Genomic DNA, 8,699 nt, shown 5'->3' with positions numbered 1-8,699 from the left:
ATCGTTCGACTGCGCGTCCGTCCTCGCCCTCGGCGGGCCGGACGCAGTCTGTGTGCGGCGGAGGCCACCTTCAGGCGCCCCAACACGCTTATTTTGCACTCCGAGATGACGGCGTTCGAGCTCGCTACGGCACAACCTTCCCGAAAGACGAGTGGGAGCCGTGCGGCAAGAAGCACGTTCATGCTCGCTCTTTTTCGTTGCATCGACTCGGTCGCGCCGTGCGGGTTGCCCAAGCCCGCTGCACTGTCGGTGGACCGGCCGGAACTAGCAACGGAGCCGAGACTGCAAAGCCGCCAGACGACGGGTCACGCCCGCGTCTTCGGCGCTTTCGCATCTGAATCGCCCGAGGACGACACGGAACACACCTCGATATCGTGGTAAAACGGCACCGTCCGACAACCAGCCCCTAACGCATCAAGCGGATGAGGCTGCAGACGACTGCCGTGGATTCCCCTGGAGCAGACCCGAGGACACGCTTGACGAGGCCGAAGCCCGCCGCATATCAGACACCCGGTCGCTTTCGCGTACGCCGCTCACGAGAACCCCCACATAATAGCAGCGATAAGTACCCAGACCTCCTTGGGCCCTAATACGAGCGTACTCGAGAAAATTTCACCGCGGGTGTGCCCCGAAACGTGTGGCATGTTGAGCGTGCCACAAGTCTACGTCGCTCTCAAACCCGCCGAGGTCGTAGAATTTGCGACCCTACTCACGAAATTCCCACCGAGGATACGGCCGCAAACGTACCGCACCTTGGGTAGGCCACGAGTTTGTGCAACACTACGCTGACGGCACAGCACCGAGGTCGTGCGCGCACGCACGGGAAAATTCCGCCGCGGTTTCTGCCGAAAACGTGAGGCACCACGACTCTCCGCAAGTTCGCGTCGACTGCGAAAGACCGAAGTCGTGAACGACGTGTCCGCTACTCGCCGCCGACACGCTGGACACCAAACGTACAACGACTCGACGGCGTCGTAGAGGCCCACGACGCGGTTTTCCTTAACGACGTCTCGGCGTGGCACCGACAGGTTAGAACGGCCGACCAACGTTCCCTGTCCGCCGTTCGGCTCAGTCGAAGGGCTCGGCGACTTCGGCAACGCTGCGAAGCCGCACGGTGACGCACGCCATGTCCCCATTTTTTTTTTCTTTCTGCGTCTGCCGGGGTGCCCCTATAATAGCAGCGATAAGCACCCAGACCGCCGTGGGTCGCTCGCCCCGGCTGACGTGGTTTTTCGTACTCCTGCGGCGGTCGCCGTCAAGCACGTCCAAATACGCTACTTTCGTGGGCGCATTCACGCTCTTTCGCTTCGCCGGAGTGCCAGCACTCACTCTGCCAAAAACGGCGAACATCCGAGCGGCGGTTCCCACTTTTGCGTCGGCGTCGCAAACCCCGCCCCGGCAGACGAGGTTTGCCGTACTCGTGCGACGGTGGCCGGCGGGCACGTCGAAAGACGCCGATATCGTGCGCGAATTGGCGCACCTTGGCTTCACCGGAGTGCCGCCACTGACTCCTCCAAAAACGGCGAAGATCCGAGCGGCGCTTCCCACTTTCGCATCGGCGTCCCGAACTCCGCCCCGGCTGACGCGGTTTACCGTACTCGTGCGACGGTCGCCGGCGAGCACGTGGAAAGACGCCGATATCGTGCCCGAATCGGCTCCGTTCGGCTTCGCCGGAGTGCCAGCACTGGCTCGGCGAAAGACGACGAACATCCGAGCGACGGTTCTCACTATTGCGTACGCGTCGCAAACCCCGCCCCGGCAGACGCACTTTGCCGTACTCGTGCGATGGTCGCCGGCGAGCACGTAGAAAGACGCCGATATCGTGCCGGAATCGGCCCCGTTTGGCTTCGCCGGAGTGCCAGCACTCACTCGGCCACAAACGGCGAACATCCGAGCGGCGGTTCCCACTTAGCCGTCGGCGTCCCGAACTCCGCCCCGGCAGACGCGGTTGCCGAGCTCGTGCGACTAGCGACCGCGAAGCCGTCTCGCGACGCCGCTTTCGTGCGCGGCTCCCACTGCGACCTGGGTCACCCGAGGTCGACGAGCAAAAAAGAATGTCGAAAAAAATTTTTTTTTTTTTTGCGTCTGCCGGGGTGCCCCTATAATAGCAGCGATAAGCACCCAGACCGCCATGGGTCGCTCGCCCCGGCTGACGTGGTTTTTCGTTTTCCTGCGGTGGTCGTCGTCAAGCACGTCCAAACACGCCACTTTCGTGGGCGCATTCGCGCTCTTTCGCTTCGCCGGAGTGCCAGCACTCACTCTGCCAAAAACGGCGAACATCCGAGCGGCGGTTCCCACTTTTGCGTCGGCGTCGCAAACCCCGCCCCGGCAGACGAGGTTTGCCGTACTCGTGCGACGGTGGCCGGCGGGCACGTCGAAAGACGCCGATATCGTGCGCGAATTGGCGCACCTTGGCTTCACCGGAGTGCCGCCACTGACTCCTCCAAAAACGGCGAAGATCCGAGCGGCGCTTCCCACTTTCGCATCGGCGTCCCGAACTCCGCCCCGGCTGACGCGGTTTACCGTACTCGTGCGACGGTCGCCGGCGAGCACGTGGAAAGACGCCGATATCGTGCCCGAATCGGCTCCGTTCGGCTTCGCCGGATTGCCAGCACTGGCTCGGCGAAAGACGACGAACATCCGAGCGACGGTTCTCACTATTGCGTACGCGTCGCAAACCCCGCCCCGGCAGACGCACTTTGCCGTACTCGTGCGACGGTCGCCGGCGAGCACGTAGAAAGACGCCGATATCGTGCCGGAATCGGCCCCGTTTGGCTTCGCCGGAGTGCCAGCACTCACTCGGCCACAAACGGCGAACATCCGAGCGGCGGTTCCCACTTAGCCGTCGGCGTCCCGAACTCCGCCCCGGCAGACGCGGTTGCCGAGCTCGTGCGACTAGCGACCGCGAAGCCGTCTCGCGACGCCGCTTTCGTGCGCGGCTCCCACTGCGACCTGGGTCACCCGAGGTCGACGAGCAAAAAAGAATGTCGAAAAAAATTTTTTTTTTTTTTTTTGCGTCTGCCGGGGTGCCCCTATAATAGCAGCGATAAGCACCCAGACCGCCATGGGTCGCTCGCCCCGGCTGACGTGGTTTTTCGTTTTCCTGCGGTGGTCGTCGTCAAGCACGTCCAAACACGCCACTTTCGTGGGCGCATTCGCGCTCTTTCGCTTCGCCGGAGTGCCAGCACTCACTCTGCCAAAAACGGCGAACATCCTAGTGGCGGTTCCCACTTTTGCGTCGGCGTCGCCAACCCCGCCCCGGCATACGCGGTTTGCCGTACTCGTGCGGCGGTGGCCGGCGGGCACGTCGAAAGACACCGATATCGTGCGCGAGTCGATGCTTCTTGGTCTCGCAGGAGGGCCGCCACTCACTCCTGCAAAAACGGCGAAGATCCGAGCGGCGCTTCCCACTTTTTCGTCGGCGTCGCAAACCTCGCCCCGGCAGACGCGCTTTGCCGTACTCGTGCGACGGTCGCCGGCGAGCACGTCGAAATACGCCGATATCGTGCCCGAATCGGCCCCGTTTCGCTTCGCCGGAGTGCCAGCACTCGCTCGGCCAAAGACGACGAACATCCGAGCGACGGTTCCCACTATTGCGTACGCGTCGCGAACCCCGCCCCGGCAGACGCGGTTTGCCGTACTCGTGCGGCGGTGGCCGGCGGGCACGTCGAAAGACGCCGATATCGTGCACGAATTGGCGCTCCTTGGCTTCACCGGAGTGCCAGCACTCACTCGGCCAAAAACGGCGAACATCCGAGCAGCGGTACCCACTTAGCCGTCGGCATCCCGAACTCCGCGCCGGCTGACGCGGTTGCCGAGCTCGTGCGACTAGCGACCGCGAACGCGTCTCGCGACGCCGCTTTCGTGCGCGGCTCCCATTGCGACCTGGGTTACCCGAGCTCGACCAGCAAAAAAGAAGGTCGAAAATTTTTTTTTTTTTTCTGCGTCTGCCGGGGTGCCCCTATAATAGCAGCGATAAGCACCCAGACCGCCGTGTGTCGCTCGCCCCGGCTGACGTGGTTTTTCGTACTCCTGCAGCGGTCGCCGTCACGCACGTCCAAATACGCCACTTTCGTGGGCGCATTCGCGCTCTTTCGCGTCGCCGGAGTGCCAGCACTCACTCTGCCAAAAACGGCCAACATCCGAGCGGCGGTTCCCACTTTTGCGTCGGCGTCGTAAACCCCGCCCCGGCAGACGCGGTTTGCCCTACTCGTGCGACGGTCGCCGGCGAGCGCGTCGAAAGACGCCGATATCGTGCGCTAATTGGCGCTCCTTGGCTTCTCCGGAGTGCCGCCACTCACTCCTCCAAAAACGGCGAAGATCCGAGCGGCGTTCTCCACTTTCGCATCGGCGTCCCGAACTCCGCCCGGGCTGACGCGGTTTACCGTACTCGTGCGACGGTCGCCGGCGGGCACGTCGAAAGACGCCGATATCGTGCCGTAATCGGCCCCGTTTGGCTTCGCCCGTGTGCCAGCACTCACTCGGCCAAAAACGGCGAACATCCGAGCAGCGTTTCCCACTTTCGCATCGGCGTCCCGAAGCCCGCCCCGGCAGACGCGGTTTGCCCTACTCGAGCGACGGTCGCCGGCGATCACGTCGAAAGGCGCCGAATTCGTGCACGAATCGATGCTTCTTGGTCTCGCAGGAGGGCCGCCACTCACTCCTGCAAAAACGGCGAAGATCCGAGTTGCGCTTCCCACTTTTTCGTCGGCGTCCCGAACTACGCCCCGGCTGACGCGGTTTACCGTACTCGTGCGACGGTCGCCGGCGGGCACTTCAAAATACGCCGATTTCGTGGGCGCATTCACGCTGTTTCGCTTCCCCGGAGTGCCAACACTCACTCTGCCGAAAGCGGCGATCATCCGAGCGGCGGTTCCCACTTTTGCGTCGGCTTCGCAAACGGCGCCCCGGCAGACGCGCTCGTGCGACGTACTCGTGCGACGGTCGCCGGCGAGCACGTCGAAAGACGCCGATATCGTGCTCGAATCGACCCCGTTTCGCTTCGCCGGAGTGCTGCCAGTCACGGCGCAGAAAACGGCGAACAAGTGTTTTTTTTTTTTTTTTCCTAGAATTTGTGTTATAGAAGGCACATTTGATATCGGACGATAATTTTCAACTTTATCACGCGCACCGATTTTCGTGTAGAGGTTTGCAAGTTTATGGGAATTTCTCCACTTGGAATAATGCGATTTAGTAGTACTACGAGAACTTCATGGATGTACTCAAGGGTACGGGGCAAGTCAGTTACGTCAACACCTGCAGATTTTTTACACTTCAAACTGAAAATTGTTGGTTGTGAGTCCTCGTGTGATATTAAAGGCCGATTCGCTAACACATAGAACAAAGAAAGAAAGGAAGAAAAAACGCCCGCGCTCGCTCAAGAAACCTGGGTTCGCAACAAGTGGCAACAACAAGCAACCGAGCGAGTGCGCCAAAACCCGTGGCGGCCGAACAAACGCGAAGTCCCAACCGCGTCAGCCGGGGCGGCACGGGACAGGAAAAATCACTTCAGCCGGGGCGGCGGGGCACCGAATAAACCTCGTCACCTCGTCGCAGGATAAAAGAGGAAACAAAAAGTCTAAACAGCGTCTGCTGGAGCGAATGCGTAATAAAACAACAACAACAACAAAAAAAAAAAACACCCGCGCTCAAGAAGTCTGCAATCACCACAAAAGGCGACTGTGACCGAGCAGCGTCAGCCGGGGCCGTGCGGAAACGGAAAAACCGCGACTACCGGGGCGTCGAGGCACCGAAAAATCCACTTCAGCCGCGGCGAAAAAAAAAAACAAAAAGAAAGACGGAGGGGGGGGGGGGGAACCACGTCTGCCGGGGCGAAGGAAAAAAAAAAAACGCGTCTGCCGGGGCGAGCCCGGGTGCGGCACCACCGGGAAAACTGTGGCAAACAGACATGGCGATCGAGTGAGTGGGCCGCCAGCCAGGCTCAGCCAAAAAGTGCAAAGTCCGAACTGCGTCAGCCGGGGCGGCAAAAACCACGTCAGCCGGGGCGGCGCAAAAAACCGCGTCTGCCGGGGCGGCACGAAACCGCGTCAGCCGGGGCGGCGCGAAAACTGCGTCAGCCGGGGCGAAAGAAAAAAAAAAAAAAAACGCGTCTGCCGGGGCGAGCCCGGGTGCGGCACCACCGGGAAAACTGTGGCAAACAGACATGGCGATCGAGTGAGTGGGCCGCCAGCCAGGCACAGCCGAAAAGTGCAAAGTCCGAACCGTGTCAGCCGGGGCGGCAAAAAACCGCGTCAGCCGGGGCGGCGCAAAAAACCGCGTCTGCCGGGGCGGCACGAAACCGCGTCAGCCGGGGCGGCGCGAAAACTGCGTCAGCCGGGGCGAGCCCGGGTGCGGCACCACCGGGAAAACTGTGGCAAACAGACATGGCGATCGAGTGAGTGGGCCGCCAGCCAGGCTCAGCCAAAAAGTGCCAAGTCCGAACTGCGTCAGCCGGGGCGGCAAAAAACCGCGTCAGCCGGGGCGGCGCAAAAAACCGCGTCTGCCGGGGCGGCGCGAAAACCGCGTCTGCCGGGGCGGCGCGAAAACTGCGTCAGCCGGGGCGAAAGAAAAAAAAAACGCGTCTGCCGGGGCGAGCCCGGGTGCGGCACCACCGGGAAAACTGTGGCAAACAGACATGGCGATCGAGTGAGTGGGCCGCCAGCAAGGCTCAGCCAAAAAGTGCTAAGTCCGAACTGCGTCAGCTGGGGCGGCAAAAAACCGCGTCTGCCGGGGCGGCACGAAACCGCGTCAGCCGGGGCGGCGCGAAAACCGCGTCTGCCGGGGCGGCACGAAACCGCGTCAGCCGGGGCGGCGCGAAAACTGCGTCAGCCGGGGCGAGCCCGGGTGCGGCACCACCGGGAAAACTGTGGCAAACAGACATGGCGATCGAGTGAGTGGGCCGCCAGCCAGGCACAGCCGAAAAGTGCTAAGTCCGAACTGCGTCAGCCGGGGCGGCAAAAACCGCGTCAGCCGGGGCGGCGCGAAAACCGCGTCTGCCGGGGCGGCACGAAACCGCGTCAGCCGGGGCGGCGCGAAAACTGCGTCAGCCGGGGCGAGCCCGGGTGCGGCACCACCGGGAAAACTGTGGCTAACAGACATGGCGATCGAGTGAGTGGGCCACCAGCCAGGCTCAGCCAAAAAGTGCTAAGTCCGAACTGCGTCAGCCGGAGCGGCAAAAACCGCGTCAGCCGGGGCGGCGCAAAAAACCGCGTCTGCCGGGGCGGCACGAAACCGCGTCAGCCGGGGCGGCGCGAAAACTGCGTCAGCCGGGGCGAAAGAAAAAAAAAAAACGCGTCTGCCGGGGCGAGCCCGGGTGCGGCACCACCGGGAAAACTGTGGCAAACAGACATGGCGATCGAGTGAGTGGGCCGCCAGCCAGGCACAGCCGAAAAGTGCCAAGTCCGAACTGCGTCAGCCGGGGCGGCAAAAAACCGCGTCAGCCGGGGCGGCGCAAAAAACCGCGTCTGCCGGGGCGGCACGAAACCGCGTCAGCCGGGGCGGCGCGAAAACTGCGTCAGCCGGGGCGAGCCCGGGTGCGGCACCACCGGGAAAACTGTGGCAAACAGACATGGCGATCGAGTGAGTGGGCCGCCAGCCAGGCTCAGCCAAAAAGTGCCAAGTCCGAACTGCGTCAGCCGGGGCGGCGCAAAAAACCGCGTCTGCCGGGGCGGCGCGAAAACCGCGTCTGCCGGGGCGGCGCGAAAACTGCGTCAGCCGGGGCGAAAGAAAAAAAAAACGCGTCTGCCGGGGCGAGCCCGGGTGCGGCACCACCGGGAAAACTGTGGCAAACAGACATGGCGATCGAGTGAGTGGGCCGCCAGCAAGGCTCAGCCAAAAAGTGCCAAGTCCGAACTGCGTCAGCCGGGGCGGCAAAAAACCGCGTCTGCCGGGGCGGCACGAAACCGCGTCAGCCGGGGCGGCGCGAAAACCGCGTCTGCCGGGGCGGCACGAAACCGCGTCAGCCGGGGCGAGCCCGGGTGCGGCACCACCGGGAAAACTGTGGCAAACAGACATGGCGATCGAGTGAGTGGGCCGCCAGCCAGGCACAGCCGAAAAGTGCTAAGTCCGAACTGCGTCAGCCGGGGCGGCAAAAACCGCGTCAGCCGGGGCGGCGCAAAAACCGCGTCTGCCGGGGCGAATGCAAAAAAAACAAAGAAAAAAGCCCGCGCTTAATCAAAAGAAAACAAAGAAAAAAGCTTGCGCTTAATCAAAAGAAAACAAACAAAAAAAGTTCGCGCTTAAGCCTGGCGGTGGAACCACCGGGGCAAACAGACCTGGCGATCGAGTGAGTGGGCCGCCAGCCGGGGTGAGCCAAAAAGTGCAAAGTCGGAACCGCGTCAGCCGGGGCGGCGCGAAAACCGCGTCAGCCGGGGCGGCGCAAAAACTGCGTCAGCCGGGGCGGCACGGAAAAACGAAAACCGCGTCAGCCGGGGCGGCACGGAAAAACGAAAACCACGTCAGCCGGGGCGACATCAAAATGAGGAAAAAAAAAAAAAACTGCCTTAGGACACCTGCGTACACTTTCATGCGTTTGGGCATATCTCTCTGTAACACGCGCGCCCCTCGTTACGCGCGGCACTCTGTTTTCTCCGACACCCATATTTCGGCGGCATGTGGCACGCGCGCCCGTCCCTACGCACGGCACACCGCAGTGCTTTCTCGATATTTTTCTTTTCCTCCAACACCGTCATCTATAGGCT

This window comes from Rhipicephalus microplus, unplaced genomic scaffold (genome assembly GCF_043290135.1).
Source record: "Rhipicephalus microplus isolate Deutch F79 unplaced genomic scaffold, USDA_Rmic scaffold_374, whole genome shotgun sequence".
Classification (NCBI taxonomy): domain Eukaryota; kingdom Metazoa; phylum Arthropoda; class Arachnida; order Ixodida; family Ixodidae; genus Rhipicephalus; species Rhipicephalus microplus.
The sequence above is the reverse complement of the archived record's forward strand: the minus strand, read 5'-3'. Positions refer to the sequence as shown.